Here is a 14589-nt window from a genome sequence, read left to right as displayed (position 1 = left end):
TTCTCTCAATATCTTAATAGCTTTCAGTGTAGAGATCTTTCACCTCCTTGGTTTCATTTATTCCTATGTATTTTATTGGTTTTGATGCTATTGTAAATGAGATTGTTTTATTAATTTATTTTTCAGATAATTCATTGTTAGTTTACAGAAATGCTACTAATTATTGTGTGTTGATTTTGTTTTCTGCAATTTTATGGAATTTGTTGATTAGCTCTAACAGATTTTTGGTGGGGTCTTTAGGGTTTCCTATATATAAAATCATGTCATCTGCAAATAGAGACATTTTTACTTCTTTTTTTTTCCAATTCTGATGCCTTTTTTCTTTTTCTTGCCTGATTGCTGTGGCTTGGACTGCCAGAAATAGATATTTTCTTATGTGTTGGTGATTGAGAGTATTTGGCAATACCTATCCAAATTTAAAGTTCATTTAAAAAGTGAACCAACAGTACCACTTCAGGGACTGCTCCATGCAGAAATATTGATTTATGCACAAAGACATAAATACAAGAATGTTCTCTGTTAGTTTTTTATGTAAACTTGTTATTGAAGTATAATGTTATTACTAAGAAACTCAAGAACCATAAGCATTGAGCTCTGTGGCTTTGTATGAAGCAAACATAGCAGGATCCCTTGTACTAACCCACCCAAGGGAACCTCAGTTCTGACCTTTCACACCGCTGACTCACATTTTGCCCTTTCGAACTTTATATGAATGGACATCAGATGATGTGTTCTCTTTTGTGCCTGGCTTCTTTCAATTGACATGACGTTAGTGAGAGTCATCCAAGTGAATGCACGTAGTGATGGAAGATTTATTCTCATTGTTGTATAGAATATTTATATTGTATGAACGTGCCACAATTTTACTTATTCATTTTGCTCTTGATGGAGGTGTTTCCAGTTTGGGGCTATTAAAAATAGTGCTGCTCAGGGAAATTTCAGGAGGCGATGGATACCTTGATTATAGTGATGGTTTCACACAGACACATGCATATATCCAAACCCATCAAATTGTGTACATTAAATGTGTGCATTTTTTGTATATCAATTATACCTCAATAAAGGTGTTAAAATAGTGCTGCTGTTAGCACTGCTGTTGGTGTGTTTTAGTGAGTGTGTGTGCACATTGCTGTGGGCGTATGCCTAGCAGTGGGGTTGCTGAGTTGTAATGTTCAGTGTTCAGTAGATAAGTGTCTACCCTAGTATGTGTACCAATTTACACTCCCGCCAGCAGTGCATAAGAGTTCCCATTGATACACGTATTCCCCAAAGCAAGACATTGTCTGTACTTTCATAATTAGCCATTCTGGTGGAGGTGTAGTAGTATCACTTTGTGGTTTAACTTTCTTTTTCCTGATGGTTAATGAAGTTTAGCATCTTTTTTATATTTATTGGCCATGTGAATATCCGGTTTTTGTGAATCGCCTTTTCAAGTCTTCTGTCCATTTTTCTATTAAACCGTCTGCTTCTACTTATTGATGTTCTTTATATTCTGATATGAGTTCTTTGTCAGTTATATATCTTGAAAATATCTTCTCCCACTCTGTAGCTTGCCTTTTTATTCTGTTAAAGGTATCGTTTTGAAGAATAGAATTTCTTAATTTTAATGTAGTCAAATTTATCAATTTTTTATTTTATAGTTGAAGGTTTTGTGTCCTGCTTAGTGTATCTCTGCTTGTCACAAGTTTATAAAGATATTCTCCTGTGTTTTCATCCAAAAACGCTATTGTTTTGTCTTTCACATTTAGCTACAGATCTGTGTGGACTTGATTTTTGTGTGGTGTCTGAGGTAGGGGGTCAAGGTTTATTTTGTTCGGGAGACAGAGCCAGTTGACTCAGTATCACATGTTGACCCAACCTCACTTTGTCACATGGGTGGTTCTGTTTCTGGACTTTTGATGTATCCTTGCACCGATAACATACTGCATCAGTTATTAGTTTTAAAATAAGCCTTGATAGCTGATGGTCTAAGTTTGCCAGTTTTATGTTTCTTCAAGATTACCTTGATTATCCTTGGCCCTCTGCATGTCTGAATAAATTTTATAATCAGCTCGTTAATTTCCACAAAAGTACACCTGCTGATATTTGTATTGTGTTTAATCTACAGATGAATTTTGGGAGAATTTACCTCTTTATACTACTGAGTTTTTTTAAACCCATGAATATAGTATATCCCTGTAATTATTTAGACCTTTTCATCTTTTCTCCATTATGTTTTGTGATTTTCAGTGTACCAGTTTTGAACAACTTTTTAAAAATAATATCTTTAAATTGTTTTCATTGTATACTTTTTGTTGCTATAGCATTGTTTTCAGTAGCAAAGAACAGGAACCTTTTCAGCAGGGGGCTGGTTAAATAGATGTGCTTTCATCTCTACAGTAGAGTTCTCTTCAGCCACTGGAAAGAACGGGGGGGATCCCCGTGCACCGTCAGGGAAGGTTATTGAGGGAACGCGATGCAGAGCAATATAAAAATCGTGATCCGTGTTAGGGTTTTTGTTTTTTTGTTTTTTTGTTTTTAATTACATGGAAATGTCTATTTCTAAAGTCCTTAGAACAAGGTCTAAAAAAGAGTGACAACCCATTGGTAAAAATGTATCTACTTGGCAAGAGGAGAGGTTTAGGCAAAGCTGGGATAAAGGAGGATTAACCTTGTCTTCCAATCCATGTTCATTGCTTTTATTTTCACAATAAGCCTGGATTACAAGAAAGCAAGAAAAAATGGATTATTATCAACTTAATGCCTGTCTCGCGTTGGCCCAGGACCCTGGACCACAGTGAGGCCTCCATAAACTCTGGGGCCCACTTGGCCCCAGGGAGGCTGTAGGTCTGACTCAGGAGTTCTTTTCTTGTTGTTCTGTTACTTTGAAGAGTGTATATTGTAAACTAACACAAAACCTGTGCGCTATGGGGCAAAACTCTACTAGATGATGAAAAAAACTGAATTCTCAACAGGCCAACATGGACTCATATTAAACCACATATCCTGAGCATAGAAGCAGGTGCCTCAGTCCAGGGGTCCTTTCTCTTTTCTGTGCCGTGGATGGACCCCTGTGTCAGCCTGGGGAAACCCCTACACCCCTTTCTCAGAACTGTGTTTTTAAATGCATAAAATAAAACACATAGGGTTACAAAGAAAATTAATTCTACTGAATAGTTATCAAAACTTTAAAAAATCAAATCTGTGATATTGTTATATAAGTGCTTCTTCAATATTAAATAATAAGATCTAACAATGGGTCTGTTAATTACCAGAATTCTGAAGTCATGATAACCATAAACAATCTTTCAACATCTCTGCAAAAAGACCCTGGAACTGCTAAAATGACTGTGGTTTGTCGCCTATATTCATAATGGAAGGAAATGCTAAACTTTGTGGAAGTTAGTGGAAGTAGAGATGTGATTTGTTTCCTGTTCAAGTTCACGGGCCCCCACCAAGGTTGAAGACATGCTGAAGAATACTGTGTCCTTGAAAGTTTGGTTCACAAAAGCTGGGGCGCTGGGGGTGCAGCAGTAATCCAAGCAGACAAGCCTTCTCCTCGAGGCTTGTGGTCTGCTGGGTGACAATACACAAGTTAATTAAGTAAAGCCTATACTTTAGTGAATGGTGTAAGTGCCAAGGGGAAAAATTAAATAAAAGGGAGGGGGGAGGCATGTGGGTGATGGTTGGGGTGGGGTGTCAATTTTAGATGGGGTAGCAGGGACCTCTCCCTGGGGATGGGGGCGAGACCTCAGTGAGGGGACCAGAGCAGATGCTTTTGCAGAAGAGAGTTCCAGGGAGAGGGAACAGCAGGTGCAAAGCCTCAGACAGGAGTTCACGTTCAAGGGATGTACAGTAGTGAGTGCCCTGGAGCTTGGGCAGCTGGACAGGGAGTGGGGCGTGACCGGTGGCGTGGCTGACTGTGTGTCCTCATGGCACTGGAAGGGGACCCCTGCAGTGAAGGTGGTCTGCCTTTACTGTTAAAGGGCCCTCTGGCTGCTGTGCTGAAGGAGAGCCGGGACAGGAGGAGAAGCCGCGGGACTGGTTAGGAGGCTCAACCCTGAACAAGGGAAGCGCTGATGTGGCTCAGACCAGGGTGGCAGGAGTGGGATCCATTGAGATTCCTGATATCCATCTTAACGAGACAAGTTCTAAAGAAATCTGATCAACAGGGCAATGAGGTTTAAAAAGGTAGGACTGAGTATTCTGGAATGTTTGGAACCTATTGAAACAGTTTTTAAAAACTGTCCTTAAAGGAATTTTTTTTTCCTTTAAGAAAAATCTAACTTAGGAATGACCCCAGATGAGGCACCCTGTGTATGCGTGTTTTGAAAGCAGCCTTGAGAGGAACGAACCAGGCAGAATGTAGGCCAGGGCTGGGGCAGACCATCCCACCTGGGCCATGGAGGGCCAGACTCGGGGGGGCAGGGACCTGGACCTGCATTGCCTCACCCCAGGCAGGAGTCGAGGGCCGTGATCTTGACTTCCGTGGCCTGGAGATGCTGAGTAGGGTCCTATGTGACTGCCTCCCCTTCTAAGGTATGTGGACTCCAAGCGGCCCCTCCCGGGGAGCAGACGGGTGGGGGGGACCCTTGCCCCACACAGGGGGAAGACTGCAAGGAATCCAGTGGTTCCTGTGTGCTGACCTGGGACTTGAGTCCTACCAGCTTTCTCCAGGAAATACAGTTCCCCAGAAAACCGAAGACCTTAAGAGTACTTCTCCATGGAAAGCAATACTGGGTTTTGGTGGGGTTTTTTTGATGCTTTGATAAAACCACAAGACTTTTTTATTTTTTTTTATTTTTTATTTTTTATTTTTTTACAAATTTCTCAGATTTATTCCTAATTATTTTATATTTTACATTATTATAGATGACATTTTTCATTTAAACTTCCAATTGTTCATTTTAGCATTTTTTTAACAAATGTTTATTTTATTTTTTTTTAAATTAATTAATTAATTAATTTTTGGCTGTGTTGGGTCTTTGTTTCTGTGCGAGGGCTTTCTCCAGTTGCGGCGAGCGGGGGCCACTCTTCATCGCGGTGCGCGGGCCTCTCACTATCGCAGCCTCTCTAGGTGCGGAGCACAGGCTCCAGACGCGCAGGCTCAGTAGTTGTGGCTCACGGGCCCAGTCGCTCCGTGGCATGTGGGATCCTCCCAGACCAGGGCTCGAACCCGTGTCCCCTGCATTGGCAGGCAGATTCTCAACCACTGCGCCACCAGGGAAGCCCCCACAAGACTTTTTTATAACAATTTATTGAGAAGTAATTCACATACCATACAATTCGCCCATTTAAAATGTACAATTCATTGGTTTTTAGTATATTCACAGATATGAACAACGATCACCCCAGTCAATCTTAGAATATTTGTTTCACCTCAGAAAGAAACCCACCCCCCCACCACCATGTCTCTTTAACTATCATCCCCTAACCCCTCATGTTCCCCAGGTCTAAACAATCACTGATCTATTTTCTGTCTATGTGGATTTGCCTATTCTGGACATTTCCTATAAATGGAAACATATAACGTGTTTTTTTTGTGACTGGCTTCCTTCACTTAGCATAATGTTTTCAGAGTTCATCCATGTTGTAGCACGTGTCAGCACTTCATTCCCTTTATGGCTGAATAATATTTCATTGTATGACTATACCAAATTTTGAAAATCCATTCATAATTGACATTGGGTTATTTATACATTTTGGCTGCTATGAATAATGCTGCTATAAATGTTCACGTGCAAGTTTTTGCATGAATGTATTTTCGTTTCTCTTGGGTGTGTCCCTAGGAGTGGAAATACTGGTAACTCTGTTTTTAACCATTTGAGAAACCTCTGCACTGTTTAAAGTGGCTGCACCATCTCCTACTAGCAGTTATATGAGGGTTCTTATTTCTCCACATCCTCGTCAACACTTGCGTCTGTCTGACTTTTTCATTATTGCTATCCCAGTGGGTGTGAAGTGGAATCTTATTATGGTTTTGATTTGCATTTCCCTGATGACTGGTGGTGTTGAGCGTCTTTTCATGTGTTTATTGGCCATCTGTATATTTTCTTTGAAGCAATGTCTATTCAAATCATTTGCCCATTTTTAAATTGAGTCATTTGTCTTATTATTATTTGTAAGTGTAAATGTTCTTTCTATATTCTAGATACAAGTCCCTTGTCAGATATATGATTTTCAAGTATTGATAGTTTCTCCCATTCTGTGGGTTGTCTTTTTACTTTCTTGATGTTGTCTTTTTACTTTCTTGATAGTGTCTTTTGAAACATAGGTGCTTTTAGTTTTGATGAAGTCCGTTTTATCCATTTTTTTCTTTTGTGACTCATGCTTTTGGTGTCACATCTAAGATGTGCCACATCTATTGTGTCTTGTACAATTGCCAAATTCGTGTCACATTCATTGTCAAATCTGAAATCATGAAGATACTCCTGCGTTTTCTTCTAAGAGTTTTATAGTTTTAGCTCTTACCTTTAGGTCTTTGCTCGATTTTGACTTAATTTTTGTATATGGTGTGAGGTAAGAGTCCAATTTCATTCTTTCACTTTGTGGCTCTCCCATTGACCATTTGTTGAAGAGACTATTCTTTTCACATTGAATCATCTTCGCACCCTTGCTGAAAATCAGTTGGTCATACATATGTAGGATTATTTCTGGACTCTCAATTCTATTCCATTGATCTGTATGTCTAGCCTATGCCAGCACCATACTGTCTTGATTTCTGTTTCTTTGTAGTAAGTTTTAAAATAGGAAAGTGGGAATCTTCCAACTTTGTTCTTCTTTTGCAAGATGGTTGGCTGTTTTTGGTCCTGTGCAATCAATACCATATGAACTTCAGGATCACCTTGTCAGTTTCTGTGAAGAAGCCAGCTGTGATTCTGAAAGGGGTTCCATTGAATCTGTAAATTAATTAAGGAGCATTGTCATCTTAACAGTATTGTCTCCCAGTCCATGGACATGGGATGCTTTCCATTTATTTAGATCTTTTAAAATTTCTTTCAGTGATAAAGACCTTTCATAAGTCTTTTTGAAGGCATCTCGAGTGCTTCTGGACAGCTGATCTTTTCAGAGTGCCTGCTCTACCAACTCCCTGCAAGAGCGGATGCAAAGTTCAAGGTCTCTACCTTGTTTGTGGCATTGATGCAGACTGAGGTGAACAAACCCGAGGAGTTAGATGGAAGGGAATTGGGTTTGGCTTTTGTTTCAACCTTTAAAGGCCCTCCTGCCTCCTGCAAGTCCCAGCCCTCACCAGCCACCCAGACAGATGGCTTCTCATCACTCCATCTAATTGCTACTTCAGTTCAGAGGTCCTGGGAGTTCTCTTGACTTTGATTTTAACACTGCCTCTTCCCTTTGTCCCTGAAACTATTCCTCTCTTTCTCGCGGCTGGGGAGTCATCGTATCTTAGGGTCCCCAACCATCCTGGTTTGCACTTTCACGTGTGTGAGGAGGGAGTCACTTCATTTACCGTGTGCATATCCACACACTCAGCACAACTCATGGAAAAGACCACCCTTCCCCATTGCATTGCAGTGTCACTTTTGTTATAAATCAGATGACCATGTACGTGGAGTCTGCTTCTGAACTTTATATTCCATTAGGTCATTTGTCTAGTCTTGTTCCAGCACCCCACTGTCTTAATTACTATAGTCTCATAAGAAATCTTGTTTGCACAGTGTTAGGGACTGAATGTTTGTGTCCCCCCGCCAATTCATATGTTGAAGCCCTAACCTCCAACGTGATGGTATTTGGAAGTGGGGCCTGAGATTACACTGACTTTATAGATCATTTTAGGGAGAATTGGCATCTTTTCAGTATGTAGTTTTCCAATCCATGAATATGGTATGTGCGTCCATTTATTAAGATTTTCAAAAATTTCTCTCAACAATTTTGTGGTTTCCTGTGCAGACATCTTGCATAACTTTGATAGCTTTCTTTCTAGCTGTTGATATTTTTACAATATTGTAAACTGTATCATTTTAAAAATTCCAACAACTGTCATTGTTACAGAAATATGGTTGTATATTGACCTTGTATTCATCAGTCTTGCTAAATTTCACTTATTAAATTTAATACTTCTCAAGTTCTTTTAGATTTTTTTATAACACTAACTTTAAAATACTTTTTCTCCCTAATTTGGTCGGTAATTGTTTGGTTGCAAGCAACAGAAATCCCTTCAAGGAAGTTCAAGTAAAAGTGAAGTTAGTATCAGACCCCAAAAGATGTTGGGAAAGCCAGGAGCAGGGAGTCGAGCTGGGCTTCATGGGAATCTCTCCCTCAGGTCCTGTCTCTTTTGACCCTGTGGCCGCAGGCTCCACCCCTCTGTGCACCTCTCCAGTCCTGCACTCTCAGAGGGTGGACCCGCTTTCTGGTCTCTGGTCTCCTGCTACTATGTCAGTTTCAACTCTACTTCCACGTGGCCTTGTGACACCAGCACCCGCAGTACATCCGGCCTCAGTGTCCTAGAACAACTGGATTGTCTTCAAACGAGGTGCCCTTGCCTCCTCACCAGCAGCAAGAGGCAGGGTGGTGAGTCGGTAGCACAGGAGTGTTTTCCCCAGGACCCTGCATGTCTGTTTAGCAGAAAACTTGGAAAGCATACATGTAACATGTAAGCTTTCACCTCCCAAGTATGCCTGCTATTGCTGTAATTCTAACTAATATTTTTTCTAAATATATATGTTTTTCCTTCTTGCCTTCTCGCTACATAGAAATTTACAAATTTGAATCACGTATACAGTATTATATGCTTGCTTCACTTAATTTTATGTCATTACTATTTACCATTTCATTAAATGTGCTTCAAAAACATGATCTTAGTAGCTTAATAGAATATACAATATTTGATTATACGGCTATACCATAATTCAATGAATGATTCCTATTTTTAGACTTTTGGGTTCTTTACAGTTGTTTTTTTTTTAAATAAATATTACTATGGTGAGCAGTCTTGCACTTAAAGTCTTGTCTAATCTCTGATAATTTCCTTAAGATTGATTCCTGGAAGTGGAATTAGTGGGTCAAAAGATATGAACATTGTTAAGTCTCTTGATACAATGTCAAATTTATTTCTAGAAGGGTTGCACTGGTTTGCTCTTCTTTCTACAACTCTAAGAATGCCCATTTCTCCATCAACAGGATTGAGTATTAGCTTTTAAGAAAAATCTTTTCTAATTTAATAGGTGAAAAAACTTTTTCATCTCACTTTAATTTGATATGCATTTTTAAGAGACGTTGAGTATATTTTCCAGTTTACTGATCACTTGTATTGACTGAATTTGCCCATTTTTCTCCAGAATGTCCTTCTAGCCTTACTGATTTGCAAAAGCTCATTGCATACTGAGAAGATAAACCCTTTGTGGCAGGACCCTTTCTGTCTCCCCTGGTGGCTGCAGCCCCACGCCAGCCTGGGTTCTGCTGGTCCCACAGTCATGGAAGAAGGCAGTGAAGAGCTTGGTCCCTTGTAGGAGGGAACGTGTCAGGTGAGTGAGCTGTGGTCCATGGCCACCATCAGCACAGCGGTGGGCGTGGTCTGAGGGGCAGGGTGATGCGCGCTGTGCTGGTGTTTGCTTCTGATACTTTGTTTCTGTTTTGCCCAGTGCCTCTGACTGTTGTGGTTCATTCTGACTCTACCACCCAGATCTTCTCCGTTCATCATGTCCTTGTCCTGTCCCCATTGCCATCTTGAATGGTGACAAGCTTTTACTGAGCCCTGGCTGGGGGTTGGCCAAAGGGCTCAGCGCTTGCAGTCCAGCCCCTCGGTGGCCCCAGCCTGTCCCTCTCCTGTCCCTGCGCCGGGTGAATGTCTCCCCCTGCCTGCACTGCACATGCCACGTGGACCCCAGGGGCACCTGGTACACACAGGCGTCCAGGTTCCCCAGCCATGTGGGTCCACCACGTGGACCATGAGGGGACCTGAAAACAGCAGGGATGAAGCACTCGGGAGCAGCTCTTTGCCGGCCTCCTGTATGTTGCAAAGGCCCCGGGGACCTGAGCCTCTGCCCTTGGTTTCGGGTCTGTGAGCCGGTGACATTGGTCGTGCCCTGTGCTCCAGCTAATACTGGGCCGGGCAGACCAGTTTCCATCTCACAGCCTGTCCAGGTGGCCTGCCTGAGCCAGGCCCCTCGAACCCTGGGGCATGTGCCCTCCTGACTTGGCTGGGAGGGAGGTGTGGTGGTTCTCACTCCATCCAGATGGCCTCGCTCGCTCTTTCTCTCTCTCTCTCTCTCTCTCTCTCTCTCTCTCTCTCTCATTAATTCCTGAAGGTCTCTGAAGCCTAAATCATGGGAAAGAACGGAGGGTTTGGAGACAGGAGACTTTGTTTGGCATCAGGCCCTGGTCCTTCCAGTCTTGTGACCTTGGGCCGGTCACCTGCCCCCTGCAAACTGAAGTGTTGTCACCCGAGAGAGGGGAGCCAGATCCAGCACAGAGCCCCACGGGTCAGCCAAACAGCATCCTGTGACAGGTGCCCCTCGACCCCCCGGTGCCACGTGTGGGTGAGGCACGACGCTTATCTACTATTTGGAAAGGTGTTGGGTATTCTGCTCGCTAAGAAATTGTATTTTAAGAGGTGGTTTCTGAGGAATCTTGAACCAAAAGTGATGTTCACTTCCCTCCTGAAGTAGTGCCTACCCCGATCTTGTCCCGAGCCCCATCCTTCCGACGGACCCACACTGAGTCCCGGATACTCGGTGGTACACTGCAGCCTCGACCGGGTGCCCTCGATGTAGAGATGGGAAGGTGAGGAAAGCACGGCCTTGTCTTGTCCTCAGAAAACTCAGAGTCCTTCCGGGGTACAACAGGAGACCCCTGGGAGGCAGCAGCCGTAGAAGCTTCCCTGGGAGAACTCCCAGGGCCGGCTGTGCTCAGTAGTGAACGCCTGGGCTCAGACTGGATGGCCGAGCGGGACTGGCCGTGTTTTCTCTCCACCCCACATCGTAAGCTCTCGGGGTGTAGGGCACGCTCCACGTGGCTCCACGTGGCGTGGCACAGAGCAGATCCAGGGCATGGCGGGTGCGAACCAAAACTCACTGCAATCCCAAGAGAACGTGTCTCTGTTGGCCGCCCTCAGCGGATCATGACTGCAGACCTAGAAATCACTGTGTGTTCCACCGAGGATGCCCCCGGGCTAAGCCTCAGCTGGACTCAGAGCTGACGGGCAGCTGCTGCCGTCGTGGGTCCACTTTGCCAGACCCGGGCGGTGGGGAGACCGCGTCCGAGTCTGCACGGGGTCCGGAGCCGCTCCCGTTTGTCCCCAGGCCGGGGGCTGGGAGCCGTGTGCGTGCTGCCTCCCCGGCCCCGGCCCGGCGGCCCGCTCCCCGTGAAACCCACAGCCCTATCCTGGGGATGACAAATGACCAAAAAATCAATTTGTAATCTGATTGGAGGTTTTTGATTTCCTCTGATGAGTTTAAATTTCATTAAAAGCAACCTTATTCCAACATAAAAGGAATCCTTGAAGGGTAAAGCAGGGGATTGTCTCACCGAGTATAAAGCATCCCGACTCTTTTGTGTGATTTATTCATCGCGTTAATTGTGAGGGCCAACCTGGGGTGTCCGTTGGCAGCTGTGCTGTTATCGGGGCCTGGGATCGGCCGGGCGGGCTCAAAACACAAGGACTCACATTCAAAACTCGCTCTTTGGCATATTGACACTTGAGTTATCAACAACTCTTATTATCTGCTGGGAGGGAGCTGGCAGCTCGTGGGGACAGAAGGAGCCACAAATCCCGCCGCAGCCGCCCCTCTGCATTCTCTTAATTGTGTGTATTCTCTGGAAAAAGTGATCATCGCAGCCTCTTGTCTTGATGAGAAATTGACATTTTCTGAGGACTTCTCTGGGTGCCGAGCGGGGAGATAAGGCCGGAGTTGTTTTAGAGGAGGGCGGGCGTCCCTTCCTTTCAGGGGCCTCTTTATTGCTCCTGTTGACCCGCTTGATGAGTATGGATTTCATGAGGTCTTTTTCAGCATTTGAACTATAAAAGGTTCAGAATGACACCACCCCTTATAGACAAAAGATAACCTTGCCCTTTGAATATATCGATTCTTTATTAACTAGGCTGTTTAATGCAATGAAATGAGGCATTAGATTGAAGCCCATTTCAAGTGCTTTGAATAATCTTTAAAAGCTTGGAAGACCCTGGAAGGTGGCCTGACAATAATTGGCACACATTTGGAGAGAATGCAGTTCTCAATTCGGATTCAAAACACAAACATGAAATAATTTCCCTCCCCGCTGGTCCCAGGGCCCAGGCAAGCAGCTCAGAGAGGCAGCCCCTGCCACGCCCCTCAGCAGGCGTCGCTGGCACCGGCTCAGAGTAGGGAAGGGGAGGTGAGGTTGGTCCCCAGCACGCGGGGAATTGGGGTGGGGGGCCGGCTGCAGCCTTGTACCCCATGAGCCCCTTTCTTTGCTGTCTCTTTAAGGCTGAAACGAGAATGCAGTCAGAGGAACCTGATTGTCATTGACAGGAGAAAAAGGTATTCACAAGTTTCTTTATGTTTTGAATAATCATTCCCTGTTTTGCTCGGCAGAACAAGTAATTAAGATGACATTTGTGAGTACTAATTTGGATCACACTTATGTGTATGTGTTGGAGAGCTGCAAGCCAAAACATGCAAAACCAGCCTTTCATTGAGGAGCAAATGAAAACTACAGAATGAAACGGAGTGGGGCTGCTGAAAAGGCACAGGAGCCGAGCGGAGCTGCGAAAATCAGAGCCCCCGGTGCTGTCGGCGCATCTCATTAGAGCCGTGCCGTTGGCCACACCTCTGTGCCGCCCAGGGGCAGGCGCAGCGCATGGGGTCTGTCACACCACGGCCGTGGACCTGCCGTTGGCGACGGTGTCCCTCAGGTCAGGGTTCAGTGGCACTGGTGTCCAGAGCCCTGGTGTCTGCCCGTCCGACCGGAGCTTTCCGAGCTGGATCTTGTCCCGGTGGAGCACGGTGACGGGGACAGAGGAGCACATGTCTGGAGTAGCCAGAGTGCTTGCCCTCTACCTGCCAGACCTCCAGTTCAGAAGCAGGGGCTGAGGCCGGAGGGGCAGGGGCGGGGGTGACCAAGCCCCCAGCGAGCCTCGAGACTGTCTATGGGCCACAGTGCGGCCGTGGCCCCCAGGTCTGACCCACAGTTATGTTCCGATGTGCCGGCGGGCGTGCAGAGCACGTACAGGTGGCCCCTCTGGGGACCAGAGGCATCTGAGTAACTACAAGGAACCCTCCGTGCAGCTTAGATGAGCGTTTGAGGGCGGATAACCTTGGAGAAGGTTCTTCTATGAACCGTTTTCATCCTGGCCAAGAGAGCTCTGGGAGTGCAGATCAACCCCACCCACCCGGCCAATGTAACTGTTGCATGTTGAGCAAAGCCATTTTAATAATCAAAACAGATCAAATTACCCAAAGTGAAATTCACAGACAAGAAATACTTTAATTAAATATTGTGTAAAATGAACATTTTTATACAGTTAAATATCTGAAAAAATGTACAGATAAAACAATCTTATTGTAGGGTCTTTAACAGTAAAATCTACCCATTTAGTGGAGCGCTCAGTTTTGAGACGATGAAGCCATGAGGGCGACTAATTAATCTAAAACACAAACCAAGTGCAGGGACGAGGAGACTTGCGAACGTCCTTAACGTGCACACATGAGCCCGTTTTTAGATCAAACCCTTACTTATACAAAATAAAACGGAGGCAACTGAGTTCCAAAGTGACTCCTCAGGCTGGTCACAGGGCCAGAGTGTGACCCGCTAACCCCTGGGGACGTTCTGATTCTTTGATTTAGTCCGTTGAATGGACACTTTCTTAAGTCCTGCATTGTTTTGTTTTGGTTTTTGTCAAGAAAAATTTTTTAAAGTCCCTCCTTTTTGTTTTAGATTTGTCTTCTGCTGCAGTTTGCAAAAACTTTGCTGTGCTGTGTCTGCAAAGGGGAAAAAAAAAAACGACCCTCTTGGTCTCACCGCAGGTTTGGCATGAACAGGTATGGTGTCTGAAGGAGGTCATTCCAGTTTAAACAGTACAGACAGTGCTGCTGGGTTCTGACCACAAAAAACGTATTGTTAAAAAGGAATTTTAAACGAGGGGTGATTGTGGGTCCCCTGAAACCTCTCTGAATCAGAGGTGGGCTTGGGAGGACACAGGACACAGCAGAACCAGATGCAGAAAGGAGTGACACAGGGGTCTCCGGGCTTGTGCGTGTGCGTGTGTGTGTTTTACACCGTAAATCTCCAAATGAAATACTGATTAACAATTGTGGGGTAAGCCTGTGATCAAACAGCACACAGATTCTTTAAAGAAGTCCACTTTTAAGGCATCAGAGAAGTTAATGTGGCAAACATTTTAATTAAAACATCAGAAGTAAATTTTATTTTAAACTTTAGGCCTCTGAATTTTTCCAGTAAACACAGTTCAGCTATGTGGCAAAGTCATGGGTGGCAGCTAAAATGACTTTTTACATTCTACAAAAAAAATAAAACAAAAGGAGGACACAGCCCCAAACGGGGTCGCCTCTTCGTGGCCGCTCCACATGCACGGAATCTACGAGGGTTTGTCACAGCGGGTGGCACCGTTTTGTTGTGACTATACAACGAACTTTTTTTTTCTTCAAAAGTATT

Source organism: Balaenoptera ricei, chromosome 16 (genome assembly GCF_028023285.1).
Source record: "Balaenoptera ricei isolate mBalRic1 chromosome 16, mBalRic1.hap2, whole genome shotgun sequence".
NCBI lineage: Eukaryota > Metazoa > Chordata > Mammalia > Artiodactyla > Balaenopteridae > Balaenoptera > Balaenoptera ricei.
Note: the sequence above shows the minus strand (reverse complement) of the source record.